Source organism: Canis lupus, chromosome 37 (genome assembly GCF_048164855.1).
Source record: "Canis lupus baileyi chromosome 37, mCanLup2.hap1, whole genome shotgun sequence".
Classification (NCBI taxonomy): domain Eukaryota; kingdom Metazoa; phylum Chordata; class Mammalia; order Carnivora; family Canidae; genus Canis; species Canis lupus.
This window is the reverse complement of record NC_132874.1, coordinates 5,268,627-5,287,256: the sequence shown is the minus strand read 5'-3', so window position 1 is coordinate 5,287,256 and position 18,630 is coordinate 5,268,627.

Sequence of the window (18,630 nt, the reverse complement as noted above, 5' to 3'; positions counted from 1 at the left end):
TATCACAAGCCAACTCGGAGGTCCCTCTCCGGCAGACCCTCCCTCCCTCATCATTCAAATCCAAGTAACTCTTGCAGAATCTTCCGACCCAATTATTATTAATTTTGCATTCTCTCCCATTCTCTTCCTGCCAGTTGCTACTTCCCCCAGTGACAATGTCATTGTCTCTCCCCTAGTCTTCTGAAAAAACCTGCTTGCTGGTCTCCCTGACCCCATCGTTTTCTCCTTTTCTGATGCCAACATCTCTCAACATGTGGTTTATCTGAAATGTGAAGCTTATCTTGAACTCCCTTGCTTAAAAGTCAGTTTGGTCACTACAGTCGGACTAGCCTCCATCACCAGCAACTCCCTGATTCATATTTTATGTTTGGGCAAAACCAAAAAAGCAAAAACAAAAACATATAGGGTTCTCTCACTCGGGGAGATTTCACATCTTCCTGCCTTTGTTCTTACTCTTCTGAGTGTATGAAGTATTTGCTTCCACATGTGTTTCATATAGTAACTCATCCTTGTTCTGTAGGGTTTGTTCTTCCCTAACTCTATCATACAAATTTCTTTCCTTGGCTAGAATAGTTGTATGGCTCTGTGCTCCATTGCATGGCATGGCTCTATCATGACTTTTTATTTCTTTTTAAAGATTTTATTTTTAAGCAATCTATATGCTCAATATGGGGTTCGAACTTACAACTGGGAGATCAAGAGTTGCATGCTCTACCTACTGAGCTAGCCAGGCATGCTTATCAGGGCTTGAGTTATTCCACCCTTCCAGTAAGATACATTTTCCTCAATGGCAGGATTTTACCTTATTTTTGTTCTGAATTTCTATGACACGGCACATGTTAAAAACTTACCGAGTGTCCGTTGTACACAAACTAAACATGGCCCCTGTAATCATAGAATATTTTAGAAACGTAGTCACAGGTAAAATTCTAGGAAAATATGAAGTACAGTAGACCCCTCCTTTATCTTTGGGGCATATATTTCCAAGACTCCCAGAGGATGCCAGAACCTATGGATTGTATCAGACCCTATACAGGCTGTGTTTTTTCCTATATATACACACCTAGGATAAAGTTTGAATTATAAATTAGTCATAGTAAGAGATGAACAATGGTAACTAATAATAAAATAGAACAAAAAAAGAACAATTATAATGATACACTGTAAAAAAAGCTTATGTGAATGTGGTCTCACTCTCAAGATACTTTGTAATCCTATATTCCCCCCTTTTTGTGAGGATGTGAGATGATAAAATACCTGCATGATAACATGAGATGAGGCGAATGACAAAGGCATGTAATGTAACGTTAGGCTATTACTGACCTACTGATGATTTGTCAGAGGGAGGATCATCTGCTTTATTGCTGTTGACTGCAGGTAACTGAAGCCATGGAAAACAGGACTGCAGGTTAGGAGGACCAGAGTAGTAAGAATCTCTAAATCCACCATATACTACCATCTGCACTCTTCACTGAGCTTCTTGTAAAGTCAATGATTTCTCCTGAAGTGATGTTTTCTCCCTCATCAGCATGAGAAAGTTGAAGCCAGAGTAATAAAAATGGTAGGGGTTAGACTCCAAAGGCCTTCTGGTCCCCAGATGTTTCCCTCATATAATCTGGAATTAAACACTCTGCCTGCTTTGGAAGTTCTACCAATTAAAGATCACTTTGGGTTCATAGAGGAGGGTCAATCATTAATTCATTTTTGTTGGCTGGAAACTAGAATATTTTCCTCATGTTAAAGGATCGAGATAACATCAGTTAAGTGAAAAATTTTCAGTGTGGATAGCAGAGAAAACAAAGGAGGGAATTTCCTTTTAAATGCAGGGCAATGGAGAATAAGGACAGATTTAAGCAAAGTGACAAAATAGGGGAGGATTCGAATAACTTGGCAGCATTATGGGGTTCTCCTCACAGTGTGGTCATAATGGCTGTACACTATACACTTACACTATAGAAATCCACATTACAGTCTCTGCAAATGGAGCTACTGGTGTGGCTGTAGTTGGTGGCTCTGGGTGGGCCTGGGGGAGGAAAGATGAGAACTACTAAGGCAGCATAGAGCTACAGTGGATAAACACACAAAAAATCCAGATACTGTGCACATATACACCCTAGTGCCTGCAGGCTTCTTTCTAATAGACTAAGTCATATGATATATACTAGCAAAATCAATTTTCAATGTAATAAAATCTCTCAAATGCAGTGTCTAAGCACAGCATTATGAAAAAATAAGTTGTTAGAAAATCTCTAGTGAATGAACACTGTGCATAGAAACATTTTTCCCCCTTGGCAGATGGAAACAACTGAGAATAGAGGCTTCTCCATCCTGAGAGGTGTATAATTGGGAGGATTTGCTGGCCACTCACTAGGCACATGGAGTCTTAATGAGAGAGTGGACCTATATTTTGAGTATATTCTGACTATTATAGTAAACTTCCCCAAAACAACACACACACACACACACACACACACACACACACACCGGGTATGGCAAAGTATCCTATTTTTCTGGCTAGTCAAATTATTTGTAAGTATACACAAGAGGATCAGGTATTTGAAACTGGAACCATCATAGAAAACCTGGAATATATATTATATTGTCACTTACGTTTTTATGCAGAAAAATTCTCATGACATGTCTACTAAGAATGTCTTATGTTTTATTGGTCCTTCCAATATAACGCAGTGCATCTTTAGAAAAAAATTCCTTACACTGGAAGATATTTAGTGGATTTGTACCTTGAAGTCTAGAAACCGGAGTCAATTATTAAATAGGAAAAATACATGATAACATGTCGCAGGGATCTTTAGCACAGATGAATTTATGATCAAAAGATACCACCAAAGACAATGGAGAGCTTTAAGCTAGCCCTCCATATGAAGTCTCCTTTATCAGCCTTTTCTATCTTTGAGCCCAAAATATGATTGGTTGACTGTTGAAAAACCAGAACATTTCTGCCCATTACCGAAAAGTCTAGCTAGTTTATAGATTTCTCTGAAAAAGTTTATCAACAACTATAGCATCCAAGAAAGCAAAAAGGATTCCATTTTTAGTACTAAAATAATGTTGAAATGAAGTATTTTGGAGTTCCTATGCTTCCTTCTCTGGAACCATCCCCAGTAATTTAGTCAAGGAATGTGATAATAGGAAATAACCAGTCTCTGCAAAATTTAAGATTTAGAGAAACAGACTTTTTATTCACCTTAAAACTAAAATTTCCCAAAATAAACTCAGGGAAAAAATGTTCAATAATAAGAAATAAGAGAGGAACTAACTAGAAAAAAAAAAAAAAAAAGGAATCATAGGACTACTCATATTTTTGCAAATTCAGCATTTCCACTGTTTGGTTCCATAGTTAGCTGAGATAAGGTAAACATTTTTAGAAAGAAAGAGCAGGAACATTCTGGGTTTCTTTAAGGCCAGGTAAAGTTGCTTAAGGAACAGTTTTATCAATGTGTTAGTTCCTAACCAATCCCATCCCTGTGAAAGGAGTTACCAGTCAAAATATTTAAACAATGGCTGCTCAAAATAGCTAATGGTCTATGTAGGTACATACTTCCTGACCTAGAATAATTTAAAGTAATCTTATATGGCTAAAAACTGTCAACTCTCACCCAGCTCATCAGTAAAGAAAAAAATAAGAAAGGAAAGATTAAAATTTCTAGCTTGCTATATCATACCAGTTTGTTTTTTGGGGTATTTTAAATACCGGCTTTTCAAGAAATTGAAGGGGGAAATCCAAGTATATAATTTTCTATTCTACATTTTCTGTGATTTTAATGGGTTATTCTGTAGAGTTCTTTAATTCTAATGGACAGTGGTCTGAACATATACTTAAAAGGGATGCAATTGGCACACATATGTATGAGAAACACAGGCAAGTTGGATAAACATTATTGCTAAAGAATCCAGTAAATAAAGGTAGATGACAAAGATCATTTCCTGAAAGACACTACAGGATAGAAAGTTACAAGGCCCGAGATTAACTCCTTGTTCAATTTCTGAGTACTGTTAAGATATTTAAACTCTGTTTCCTTATTCAATTTAGTTCAATTTAATAAAAATACACTAAGTCCAGCAATTTTTATGATGTATAAGTTGGGCTAAACGAGTGCTAAGGTCCATTCAAGGGTGTTTGGTGATTCTTCAATCTGCTACTAAATCAAGCCATGATAACTGCGCAGATGATTTACATTGAAGGAAATTTGCCTTCTTTACCCCAAATTTTGGACCTAATTTGCATTTGTCAGATATACTTCCTGTCTGAGGCAGGTGATCAAATATACATGAATACTGTTCTGGTTTTCCTCTAGGAAGATACCAAGATATGTTTAGCTTGATCAGAACTTCGCTCTAGAACACAGCTTTCCACATAGAATAAAACAGGCATTAATATATGCTGTTTTATTAATGAGTAAGGAAAGGGAACATATACATGCGGAAATAACTCATTTGAGTCTTTCATCTTCCCATATTTATTGGTTATTTAAGGTGTTCCTAAATTGTACTGAGAGTTAACACAATCAATCCCCTTGTTTAAAGTCTTACTCCTAGTTTGAAATATCTTTAATCCTGTGGACAAGGAGAAAGACCCTTTTGACTTCTTTTAACACCTCCCCCCAAAGCTCTGGGTCAAAAAACTGAAGTATCTAACTGTTCAAATATTGCTGTAGCAAAAACTTTACCTAGAGCTTGTTGTAACAAAATAAAACTTCACTTCTGGACTGAAATTCCCACCATTAGAAGACTCAAGTTGCAGACTCGATTTGGTGTGAAAGTATCTCCTCTGTACCACCACCCCCACGAACACCCTTTGTTCCTCTCCCCCTCCCCCCTTCCCATAGGCCTCCACAGGTGGGAAGATGGCCTGGAGGGAGAGAACTGGTGGCAGCTTCCTTCCTTCCTCCACTCCCTGACCTTCCTCTCCTCCAGCTGGTTCCTGCTGTGTCTGACCCCATAGTACAGGGACACAAGGAAAGTTGAGAGGAAAGCCCTTCAATTAACAAAAACTCTCCCCTCAGCTAGTGTCAGCTCTTTAGGGGCTTGGCAGGAATTTAAAACTTAGTTTCTCCTGAGATTTATGAATTCTTTGGAGACCTCTGTGCATCTCCTCCATTTCACTTCCACCTATCTAAAGAACTTGCAAATCTCATTTTTCAGTATGGCAAATGTCCTAGGACTCCAATGACTCTTCTGATGTCTTTCTGCCAGATCCTTCTGGACTCATGGGTTTATCTAAGGGAAACACGTATTCGTCCTTCACTTTGGAGTCTCTGGGGGTGGGCTTACTTCACAAACCTCCTCCCTGTCTTTGCCAAGTTTTTATATATCTCTAGGTTGACTTGGTCCCGAGTTCGGAGTAATTTCCTTTGTAAAAAAGAGGTGCTGAGAAGGCAGGAGTCATTTTGGTGATTCTTTAAGCCTCATTCTCCTAAAGTAAGGGACATTCTCATTTCCCTCCCTTGGGTTGGGAGAGAAACATCACTCTCTTCTAGAAAGTGTTCTCACATATACTCTCCACTCCCTAGCTCCAAACTCATTTGTATCTTTCATGTGCAAGAGGAGTTTCAGAATTGTCTAGTGTAGTTTTACCTTTATTAAAACAACAACAACAACTACAACTTCCCAGTCTTGAGCTGGCACCATCTTTAAAATGTTCTTCCCTTGACACATTCAATTAAGCATCACATAAATAACACTAGCAAATTTTCCCATCTATTCTTGTTTATGTAGAGATAAGTATGTTTGTTGACTAGTTTCTGAGAACTTAGGAAAATTAGTCTTTGAAACATTATTATATCTGCCAATATCTTATTTTAACACTGCATATGGTTTATAATTATGTAAATCTAAAAGAATTCAACTGTGAAATGAAAGATCTACAGATGGCCTTTGAAACTTCAGTTTGAAATGCCCAAACATAGGCTGTTCATGGAGCATTATCAAAAACTAGGCAATGTTCTTTCTTATCATCTCAGACTGAGATGCCTGTTATCATATTTTGCATTTAACAATATAAAGGATCAGAAATATTGTTACTTATATATACATTAAGGAATTCAGCATCAAAAAGTTAATTCTAGGCAGTTACGGAGCCATGTTATCCACAATAATACTTAGTAGCCACCTGTAGCTATATATACATTTAAGTTAATGAACTTATATAAAATTAAAAATTCTAGTTCTTACATGCGTTAGCCATATTTCAACTGCCCAATAGTCATAATTGGCTAGAGACCGCCATATTGAACAGTGAAAATATTTAAAAATTTTTTTTGCATCATTATAGACTCTAAAGGAAAATGTGGTGATTAAAACTATATGCATGGAATCAGATACTCTCCTTGTCAGGGGAGTCGGATGTTTGGGGGTTGTTTAAGGTGGGCCTCAAGGCAGAATTGAGGGTTTGCTCCCATGTAAATGATCAAATGCCTTTTGGGGGACAGCTCAGTCTTGTTCTGGTGATGTGATTTAGGAAGGTTTCGAGTCGGGCAGTACATTACAGAAATGGTTCTGCTGAATTACAAAGTTATAGCTACCAGGAAATAATTTTGATATAAGGAGATCTAGACCTTTACTGTCTGAGAAACTTTGAAAGATAATCTTCAAAGGGGCAAAGTGAGGACACTACATGGTGCAAATTGAACTCACTGCTAAATATTAACATTCATTTTTTTATAGAAACCCACACGGTTTACAAATGTGAAATAATTCCATTCTCTTTTCTTACCTTTCTAAAATAGTTACCATTTAGATTCAGTCATTTTTTTAAGATAACAAGGTCTATAGTCATGGTGGGTAAGATGTCACTGGCACTTTCTTAGGGGAAACTGTAGTGCGACTTCTCTTTCTAATTTATTTATTATCCTTTGCTTTTAAAAGTTGACTTCTTTTGTTTCAAAAGAGCAGGAAAGGATGAGATAAAACCTGGAGATGGTGAAAAAAAAATATATCCTGTTTGTCTGTTTTCTGTACAAAACAAAAGGTTAGAGCTATTATTTCTTCTCCAAAATAAAGCAAATATCTCTTTGGTCATCCATAATAGGTCAGAGCTATTTTGAACAGTTTGATGTCATTTCTATATCCCTCAAGGAAACAAAGGGGAAAGTCAGAGGAAGGGGAAAGGCAGCTTTGATAAGTTATGCCAGCCACTGGTCCCCAAGAATGAAGCATCCTGTTTTTATCATGTGGCTGATAACAGTGGGGGGGGAAAAAACCCACCGTGATCAATGGAATTCATTCTTTTGTTTTTTCACAGTTACCTGCCATCATTCCCTAAATAAACTAAACGAGGGCCTTTTGGTGACAACTGTGAACAATAGGTCAGTCTGGGCAAAGGTCACTGCAAAATTACAGCTGCAGGGGGAGAAGGAATGGTGACAAGCCCTAGAAAGTTCACAATACAAATAACCTCAGTCTTGAATGTCGGTTGTCATTAGATTTTATGACAGTCCTATCAGTGCCATCAATTAATACTTCAATTATTGTAAAAGTGGGCTATATGACATATAAAAAGTAATAGGAAATTTAATGCTCACAAAAATTAAAAATCCTCTCCAAACCAAAATGTCTTTTAAATAGACTTTGTGTGTGTGTGTGTGTGTGTGTGTGTGTGTGTGGTTCCTAGGAGAACTCTAGCCATTAATCACCCAACTATTTAAAAGGACTTCTAGCAAAATGACCTCAGAGATTGCTACTGAAGGAGACTAGAGTATGTGACCCCAGAATGTGCCACTTTGTCATGTGGGTTATGTTGAGTTGAAGACAGTCAAAGCCCAGAAGACTTGGGAAGATATTTTAACCTTTAACTTAACTGCCCCTAATAATTTAGATAGAAGGCATGGCTCAGGAAGATAGCTATCACCAGAGACAACTACAGAGTCTGGGCCAGGTGTCATCCGCTGAGGGGAGCTTGCCAGGGTCTGCATGTTCAAAGTACTCTCCATGTCCTGCCGTCTCCCACTGGCATGGCAAATTTTGCTTACCAAACATTTGCTTTTCCCATCTTCCTGTGCATTGTCTTCCTTTCCCTTGAAGCCTCAGACCCCTATTCCCATTCTTAGCTCAGGATGGCATATATGCCTCAACTGCCCGACTTTGCCCTTGAGCCTCATATCTTTCTGGCTCTCATATAAATGAAATTAAATTTGTTTTTTCTCATGGTTTGTCTCCCTCTCTTATTTTTCCCATTCAGTTCCCCTCCTTTCCCTTATAATCCTATTCATTATTTCTTGTATTCCACATATGAGTGAAACCACATAATGATTGTCCTTCTCTGATTGATCTACAAACCATGAGAAACTCCTAACTCTGAGAAACAAAGGGTTGTGGAAGGGGAGTTGGGTGTGGGGTTGGGGTAATTGGGTGATGGGCACTGAGGAGGGCATTTGATGGTATGAGCACTGGGTGTTATACTATATGTTGGCAAATTGAATTTAAATAAAAAAATAAATTTGTTTTTCTCCTGTTAAATCTGTCTTGGATGTTAATTAATCATTAATTAATAAACCAGCCAAAAGAATCTGGAAGAGTATAGAAAAAAAATTTCCTCCCCTACAGTACTTTTGGAATTCATATACATTTGGCCATCTTATCTCTGGGTGTCCAGGTGCATTCCTATAGCACTTATCAGCACAGCATTGACAGGATGTCACTTCAGCATGAGTACACATGCAGCAATTACAGAAGAAATGGCTCTTCACCCATCTACATGTCAGACTAGCTTCTAGTACATTCTCCATGGTGGGGCAGGAGGACAGCAGCATCTCTACATTTCAGTACCTTTAGGAATAATATGTGAGGAAAAGCTCTAAGTTATTTTTCTTCACAAGTATGGTTCTTTGGGATGCTTGGGTGACTCAGCAGTTGAGTATCTGCCTTCAGCTCAGGGCGTGATCCTGGAGTTCCAGGATTGAGTCCCACATGGGGCTTCCTGCATGGAGCCTGCTTCTCCCTCTGCCTATGTCTCTCCCTCTCTCCCTTTCTCTCTCTCTGTCTCTCATGAATAAATAAATAAAATCTTTAAAAAACACAATATCTTATATTATTTTGATTAATATAGGATTCTCAAAAATGAACTATCTGGGAAGTAAATTGCATTCTTTACTTCTCTGTCAGGACTTGGAAGAAATATTTGAAATTCCAGTCCATCATCTGGATGTTTGTTTTACTTCCTGCCAAACATCTGGATATTCAAACATACCAAGATAAAGTAAGACTCTTCAATGATTTTATATGAACTGTATAGATGTACCCTTAGATTGGGGACAAGAACAGCTAAAATGATTTCACAGAGTTATCTATACAATTAAAGCCTTATCAAGGGGGGGGGATGTGATTTAAACCTCTGTCCTTGGGAACATCACTATGATTTATATGGGCTTGACTTACCATTTTAAAATCTCTGTATGTTGTTTTCTTCCACAATAGCTCCAAGCCTCCTAATGAATTGAAAATATTCAAGTATTTAGAATCCCAATGGATTGCCACAGGGAATGAACAGAAGGTCTCTCTCCCTCCCCCTTCTTTTCCTGCGTTCAAGTTACAGGGCCAGATATATGGCCCTGAGACAACACAGAAGCAGTGTCAAGAAAACCATTTTGCTCGAGGGACCTGGCAGCTGAACTCTCCCCAAATGCTTTTAAAAAGAAAAATATACATATTAAATGCCAATTTTAAACAAATCCAAAGATTTGTGGAGCCCTCATTCACCTCATGATGTTGCTGTAGATATGAATGTACACCAAATGAGGTAACAGATTATGAAAAGTCAATGCTTAGAGTCTCTCGAGTTTTCTAACAAGAGATCTGGGAAGTTTAAAAGCATATCAGGTTTCTCAGAGATTATTAATTCTGGACTGCATTTCAAAGTATATCAAGTGCAGTCTGCTTTATACCAAACAGAAGGGAATGCACTACCAGACAGAACTAATAAGATCTCTAATAAATCAAATTAAGAAATATTTATTGAACATCTCTGTGTCTCCAGCATTGAGCTGTTAGGTGTGCGATGTATATAAAATATAAATGAAAAGGTCTGTGGTCTCAAAAAGCTTAAATGAATTTGGAGAGGTAAGATGATTGCTCAGAAAATAAATAATAATACAAAATTTGAACAGTGATTCAAAACGAATGTCTCAAGAAATATCAAAAATGACAAAAATAACCCAAAGCAGGAACAGCAACAGAAAAGTCATTTAAATTTTGGGGCTAAAAAGGCAACTTCAGGAAAATGTTGCATGTGGAGAAAAAAATGTTGGCCTTCAAGTTATAGATATTACTGCTTCAGAGATACCAGGCTTCAGCTGAATCCTGTACTTGTTCCCAGTTTGGCGCTGTGTTTGTAATGGCCGCAGATAGCCAAACTGATTAGCATAAACGGTGCTAGAGGAAAGAAATTTTAAAAGTCAATTATAAAATACACAATAGCCAAGAAATGGCATTGCAATGTAGGAAGAATTGGACCCTTGCTCCTGGAGATGTAGTATGACACAGAGGATGAAGTTGCTATTTGAATCTCTGGGCTTCACCTGAATTAGTTACCAGATCTGCCCATCTCAGAAATCTCTGGAAGGCCCAGCTGTAGAGTGGTGTCAGCTCATTTCCTCTTTCTTGATTTACTATGCTTATTAAGACAATCAAAAATTATTTTAACCAAGGTAAATTAAGCATGCCTTCCTTCCCTTTGACCCCTGATGCGAATGACCTAGCTCCTCTTGACATTCAGTTGTTGCTATTACATCACTATGAGGTGCAACAAAGAGTTTAAAGAAACAATAATAAAAAAGAAATAAAATAAATAAAAAAAGAAACAATAAGAAATGACCATGGAACACAGTATGAAATAAATAAACAAACGATATGTTTTTAAAACGAAGAAAGACATCACAAACTCAAAGTGAATGAGCTAAAACAGAGAAAGGGAGAGAGGTGGGTAAAGGGTCAAATCCTTTACCTAGAAGAAAGAGGAACCAAAAATTATTTCGTTCTACAATTGATAGTTTAATATAGTTCAAGATGTGCTGTTAAGACATTAAGCTCATCTCAAATAGAGCTACAAATAGAATGCTTACCTTGAAAGTCCCTGCTGAAAACAAAACTAAAAGAACCCTCTACTAACACAGTCGAAAATGAAAAGGCAAGGGAACTGAGATTAAAGTATATAACAAAATGAAAAGGAGTTCAAGCAAACACAGTATAGCAACAAGGGACTGGTAGGAGACAGGCAGAAGGGGGGTATTTTGTTTTTGAATTTTAAAATTTTTATTTAAATTCAATTAATTAATGTATAATGCATTCTTGGTTTCAGGGGGAGCGGTCAGTGATCCATCAGTCTTATATAACACCCAGTGCTCATCCCATCACGTGCCCTCCTTCATGGCCATCCCCCAGTTACCCCATCCCCCCCTCTCTTCTCCTCCAGTGACCCTCAGTTTGATACTTTTAATCATAAGAAACAAACTGAGGGAGGCTGGAAGGGGTCATTTAATAAAAGTTCTGTTTAAAATGCATGAATAGGTATAGGGACATCACCAAGGTAGATTCAGTATTACAGAGCAAACAGCCTAAAGAAACTTTACCAACCGTGAAGCATGAAGATAATGGCAGAAAACACTGGCCAGGAATCCCAAAAATGGGTCTAGAAAGAGAGCTTCTGACAGGCTGTGGCATTTGGTGGAAAGACAAAGCAATCCTGAGCAATACAGCAGGATGAACTAGGATGACTCCTTGACCTTACTCTCTTCACTGATTCATTCAAGTTAATGTGTCCATGAAGTTTAGCATCCTGGAGTACAGAGCAGTGGAAAGTGGGAGGGTTGAGGGGGCCGTGAGGGGCAGAAACAAGATATCCTGCACACAACAATTACAGAAATTATCATAACTGGGCAAAACATCGTTTTGAAGATTGAGTTTTTTAAAAAATTGCTTCCTTGAGATAAAATTCACATACCATAAAATCTACCTTAGAAGTATAGAATTCTGTATTTCTTACTATAGAGTTTTAGAACATTGCTATATCAATTTTTTTTTGAAATATTAATCACCCAAACATAATCCCCTGTTTGTTTCCCCTACCAGTAAACTATGACAAACACTAACCTTTTCTTCTCTATGGGATTTGCCTATTCTGGACATTTCATATACATGAAATAATACAATATGTGGTCTTTATGTGTCTGGCTTTTAAGCTTAGCATGACGTTTTTCAGGGAATATCCATGTCATAGGAGTATCATTATCTCATTATTACGGCTGAATAATATTCCTCTGGGTGAACTTATCAGTTTGCTCACTCATTCTCCAGTTGATGGACATTTGGTTATTTTTACTTTTTGACTATGGATAATGCTGCTATGGATATTCATGTACAAGTTTTTATGTGAACATATGTTTTTTAATTCTCTTGTGTAAATATTTATAGTGGAAATTGCTAGATCATGTGGTATCTCTACGTTTAACATTTTGAGGAACCGCTAAGCTGTTTTCCAAAGAGCTATTCCATTTTACATCCCTGCCAGCAGCACACAAGGGTTCCACCTTCTCTGCAGCCTTGCTAACACTTGTTATTATCCATCTTTTCTAAAACTTTAGCCATCTTCAGTAGATATGAAGAGGTATCTCATGTGGTTTTGATTTGCATTAATGACTACAGTTATGTTTTTTAAAGTATTTCTTGGACACAAATATTTTTGAAACATCTCTATTCAAGTCCTTTTCCCTTTTAAAAATTGAGTTGTCTTTTCATTGTTTTGTGTTTTTTTTTTTAAGATTTTATTTATTTAGTTGAGAGAGAGAGAGTACAAGCAGGGGGCGAGGCAGAGGGAAGAGACAGGGACAAGTAGACTCCTCGCTGAGCAGGGATCCTGACTGAGGGCTTGATCCCCAGATCCTGGGATCATGACGGGCTGAAGAAGACATTTAACTGACTGGGCCACCCAGGCGCCCCTATTGTTGCATTTTAAGAGTGTTTCATATATTCTAGATACAAGACCACTATAAAACATATGATTTGCAAATATTTTCTCCCATTCTATGGGCTTCATTTTCACATTGCTGATGGTATTCTTTGGCATGCAAAAGATTTCATTTGGATTAAGTCTGATTTACCTATTTTTTTAAATCATGTGCTTGTTGGTTCCTAACCCTCCTGTGAACTTCTTGGGTATAATCTGAAACTTGCCCCCATGAAAAGAGGGCAGAGAGAGAAACCAAAAACAGAGGCAGGCTACCCAGGGTGGAAGGTGGCAGTTTTAATAAAGCAAAAGAAACTTACATATGAGGCTTGTCTTGGGTCTCAGCAAGACCAATGGATCACTGCACCTGCCCACCATATCTTAAAAGCTTATAAAGAGGCACTAATGGGGCTCAGTCACATATACCATATACGTTTTTTCAACACCAGGTCACTATGTCAAGGTTATGTCCTTGAAGTAGCCTCAGGGACCAGGAAAGGCAAGTGGGACCCATGATCCAAGGGCAGGGTAGGGGTGAGAAGCCTCCACACTCTTGAGTCCAGCTCATTGGTCAATTAGCAGCCACATATTTTTTTATCACATCCTTCAACAGTACTTTCAATGTCCTATCTAATGTCTATTGATGCCTAGTCCAAAGTCGTGAAAATTTATTGTTATATTTTCTGCTAAGTATTATATAGTTTTAACTCTGTAATTTGAGGTTATGGTCTAATTTGAGTTAATTTGTGTATATAGTGTGAAATAAGAGTTGCTACTTCATTCTTTTGCATGTGAATATACACATGTCCCAGCATGATTCCTTGAAGACTTTTCTCCCTTGAATTGTTCTGGCACTCTTGCCAAAAATGAACTGATGATTAATGTATGGTTTTATTTCCAGACTCTTCATTTTATTTACTACCACACTGTCAGTACAACATTGTCTTGATTACTGTAGCTCTACAGTAAGTTCTAAAATTTAAAAAAAAAATGTGAATCCTCCATTCTTTTAAAGATAGCTTGGCTATTCTGGATTTCTAATTTTCCATATGAACTTCAGGATCAGTTTGTCAATTTCTTAAACAAGCAAAAAAAAAAAATAATGAAGCAAAAGCCAACTGTGATTTTAGTAGGGATTGTATTGGATCTGTATATCAGTTTGGAGAATATTACCAAATTAGTAATATCTTCCAATCTGGTTATGGGATGTATTTCTAATCATTGTTTTCAGTGATGTCTAATAGTTTTTCATTGTTTTCAATGATGTTAATAGTTTTTAGTGTACAAGCCTTGCATTTCTTTGGTAAAATTTATTTCTGAGTACTATATTTATTTTGATGTTATTATAAGTGCATTTGCTTTCTTAATTTTATTTTCAGGTTATTCATTGCTAGTGTATAGAAATGTAATTGATATTTATATACTGACTTTGTATCTTGAAACCTTACTGAATGCATTCATTAGTTCTAATCATTTTTTAATGGATTCCTTAGGATATCTACATATAAGAGAACACCATCTACAAATAAATATATTTATTTTTTCCCCAACTAGAATGGCCTTTATTCTTTTTCTTGTCTAATTGCTCTGGCCTTAGAGAAGTGGCAAGAATGGACATCTTGGCTTGTTCCTGATCTTAGGGAGATAGGGTTCAATCTTGCCTCAATAACTGTGATATTAGCTGTGGTTTTTCCATAGATAGTCCTTTTAATTGAGGAAGTTTTCTTCTATTTCTAGTTTTTTAAGCATTTTATCATAATACAGTGTTAGATTTTGTCAAATTATTTGTCCTGCTCCAGTTGAGATAATCATGTGTGCTTTGTTTGTTATTCTATCAATACAGTGTATTTTATTCTTTGATTTTCATGAAAAAATAAGAATTACTCCACAGATGGAACCGTGCCACATGGTGTTATTCCCTTGAAACCCAACAGAGTCTGGTTGACTAGATTTTGAAATTGCTTGGGATTAGTCTGGTGAGTACTATTTTTTTTTTGTCCCATTTTCTTTCATTTTGAATAAGTATAACTGTTATCCTATGCATTTTCCACCTTGGTATTTTGGCAAATGATAACGTATCTTCAGTTTCCAGGTTCTCAGGTAGAGAAGAATTGTACTTCAGGACAGATTTGTTTTAGATGATGAAATTTGGCACTTTTTTTTTTTTTTTTTTTTTTTTTTGAGAGAGAGAGAGAGAGAGAAAGTGTGTGCCAGCAGGGTGGGGAGCAGATGGAGAGGAAGACTTTTAAGCAGACTCTTTGCTGAATGTGGAGCCAGACAAAGGGCTCAATCTCAGGACCCTGAGATCATGACCTGAGCCAAAACCAAGTTGAATGCTTAACCCACTGAACCACCCAAGCACCCTGAAATTTGGCACTGGTGAGATGATGAAATATAGATGAGATCTTGGACTTTGCAATGATTCTGTAATGGAATGACAAGAATCCACGGGGGATGTCAAGATGAAGTAAATTGATTTGTAATATTCTAGTTAATAAGGTAAAAATTAAGTTATAGAGGCCTGGTTAACATACATTAGAACAAGAACTGAGAGAGAAAGGAGAAAGAAAGATGCCTGTACTGGCTGAAGTGAAAAATCTTCTGTATTATGATATCATTGTGTACAAGAGAATTTCAGAATTTCAGGTAAATAGTTTCTGGGGAGAAAGTGATGGAGAGAGATATTATTTTGTGCATTAGTATTGCATGTTCTTATACTAGGACTTTAGTATGTCCTTGTGATTTAATATAAAATTTTGATGATTCTAAGTTTTGTTTTCTAGGCTATATTCCTTTGAAAGCAAGTCCACTTAGCAACCATGAAGCCTAGTTACTTTTGAGTAAATAATGAGGCCTAACCTCTGGGTTGGTGAATTTAAAGTTCTCGGTTTTACCTCCAATTCAAATTATTATCCTAGGATTGAGACAAGAGTTCATTTTATCAGACTTTTGGATTTGGGAAAAAATACTGTAAAGAAAAAGGAATGGGTGGTGTTAACAAGCTTCTTGGGGTATGACAGTTCTCAAAAAAGAAAAAAAAAGGAACAAACTAAAGCACACATACACACACACACATGCACACATACATACATAAACTCATCCCAAAAAACACACATTAAAACACACACACTCATGTGAGAAAAAGCAAAACGATATCATGGAGTTTACACTGAGGTCAAAATTGTTATACAAGAAAGAATGTGTTGCTGGGGCTCTATATTCCATAGAGAAAACAGATTCTATGAGTCTGTATATGTGTTCACCAGCTAGAAGAAATCTTTTTAAAAAAAATTTCTGCATTTGCTGCCTGGGAGTATTTAATCCAACCTCTATGGAACTCCTGTTTCTTAAGAAGTTAGAGTTACTTCTGGAAGTGTGCAGAAGATTGATGGCAGCCAAGTTTGGATTAATTCAGAGTTTCTAGTTCCACAAGTGAAACTGGATCCCTGGGGACTTGGAAATTGCTGTGGGATTTTCAAATAAACAGTCTTTGGAACCACTGATACAAGCTAATTGCTAACAGAAACTTGAGAAACTGGCAGAAAGAACCATGCCAATGACTGGTGAAAAATATTTGGTTTGAGAAAGATTTTTAACAGTAAAGAATAGAAAGTCTCAGAGACTGGGATGTTCTGCTGACTCAACTTATTCTGCAGAATCTGGCCTGAGTCTTTATCAGTGTATTCAGGGCCATCTACATGTAGTTCTGTCCTGGAATCTCCCATGCTTTAAAGGAAACTTAAAAACTGATGACTTGTTGAATTTAAAATGATGCTTTAATAAAGAAAAAGCTATTCACATTTACATTGGATTAAAGTTCCTGCTGAAGTAATGTGCTGTTGACCAGTGAAATAAAGCTTAGATATTTCTCCAGAGTTGGACAAGATTCATGAAAGGGTAATCTATGAGCCCTGTTTGCTTAACATTCTTGAATTGCATAACGAAACCTAAAGGATAATTTGAATATTCACTATGGGTTGTATTCATCAAGATTTAGGAGGAAAAAGCTGTCATTGTGACTACACTCTGGAAGTTGGATTGAGGAATGACATTTAGGATGGGAAATGTCCAGGTAGCCTTTAAAGCCAGAAGTTATGCAGACATACTTGTGACTCTGAAAGTTGGACCATCAATGAGTGGGGTGCTGGTGAATGGAGAGCAGGTCAGTTGGTCAATGTGGATTAGTGTATTCCTTAGCACTAGTCAGGGTCATAAGATGGGGATGATGCCTTTACATTTGAACCCAGTATGAGAGAGTGGATCATAATATTTTAGGCACAAATATTAGTTATACTATGAAATTAAATGCAACCCAGTCAATGAGGGATTGGTTGTAGACAATGGAAAAGACAATGTTATGTTTTTAATATTGGTGGAGATGAGTATGATTGATAGGGTGTGTTACAAATTGAAGATAAAAGGGGGAAAAATTTGCAAGGAAGGTTATCAGTATAATTCTAGATTGACTGTAGAGCTGTTCTCTTTATTAGTCAGGAAATAACTGAGGCCTCCAAATCTCAAGTAAGCCATAGAATTAGCAGAAAAGATAATTTTAGAACTCAAATTTGTAAAAACTGAAGTTCCCAGTTAATTCATCTCAGGGATGAAATAACTAGGATTTTGACTAAATGATCCAAATGGTGAATTGAGATTTGAAGAATTATTGTAGAACCAGTGAGAAGGGTAGAAGCCTGGAGGCACATTTGCCCAGTTCCTTGTGAGTATGAGGGTCTAACAGAGAACTCAGTAGAAAGAGGATAGCAGTTAGATGATGAAATGTGGTTATATATTACGAGTCTAAGTTAAATGGCTTTGTAATATGAAATGGGTTTGCTATAAAAATAACAAAGTAGATTTGCCTGGGTGGCATAGTCAGTTAAGCATCCAATTCTTGGTTTTGGCTTAGGTTGTGTTCTTAGGGTCATGGGATCAAGTCCCATGTCAGACTCTGAGCTTAGATCAGAGTCTACTTGAGATTCTCTCTCCCTCTCCCTCTGCCCCTCCTCCTTGTGCTTGTTCTCTCTCTTTAAAATAAATAAATCTTTGAAAAGAAAAAAGAAAAAGAAATGACAATGTAGAGTGCATAGAACCATTAACATAAAACAGTTTTAGTGTTACAGTCATTTTGCATATAAAACAAAGTCAATTAAAGGGAAGTAGACATTGATACTGGTGATTAAAGTTTGCCTATGATTGTTGGCTTACCCAGACCTAATTGTTTTTTACAAAAATAAGCAATGCTGAATGGGAATATGTACATAACACACACACACACACACACACACACACACACACACACACAAACCTTTGAAAATGATGGCCAACAGTAGAACCAACATTGTATCACTAGTGGCATTTTCCCAGTACTGCTTAGATCTACTTCTCTATTTTCTCTTTTTAAAAATTTCCCCCATATCTTCCCCATACTTGATCTCCTTTCCAAAAAGAATTTCTTCACTTTGATTTAAAAACCATTTGCTCACGGTGGTCCTACAGACCCCTAAGCCGATAGAATATGGATTTGTTCTCTTTGTTCTTTTAATTATATGCCATGTAAACAATATAAATGTAGTTAAACAAACCAGACAATATTCGTGGATCTGATCGTTTCTAGTAGCCAGTGGCTAAACTTCATAATTATCTTCATAATGTCATCTATTTAAAGTTATCAGTAC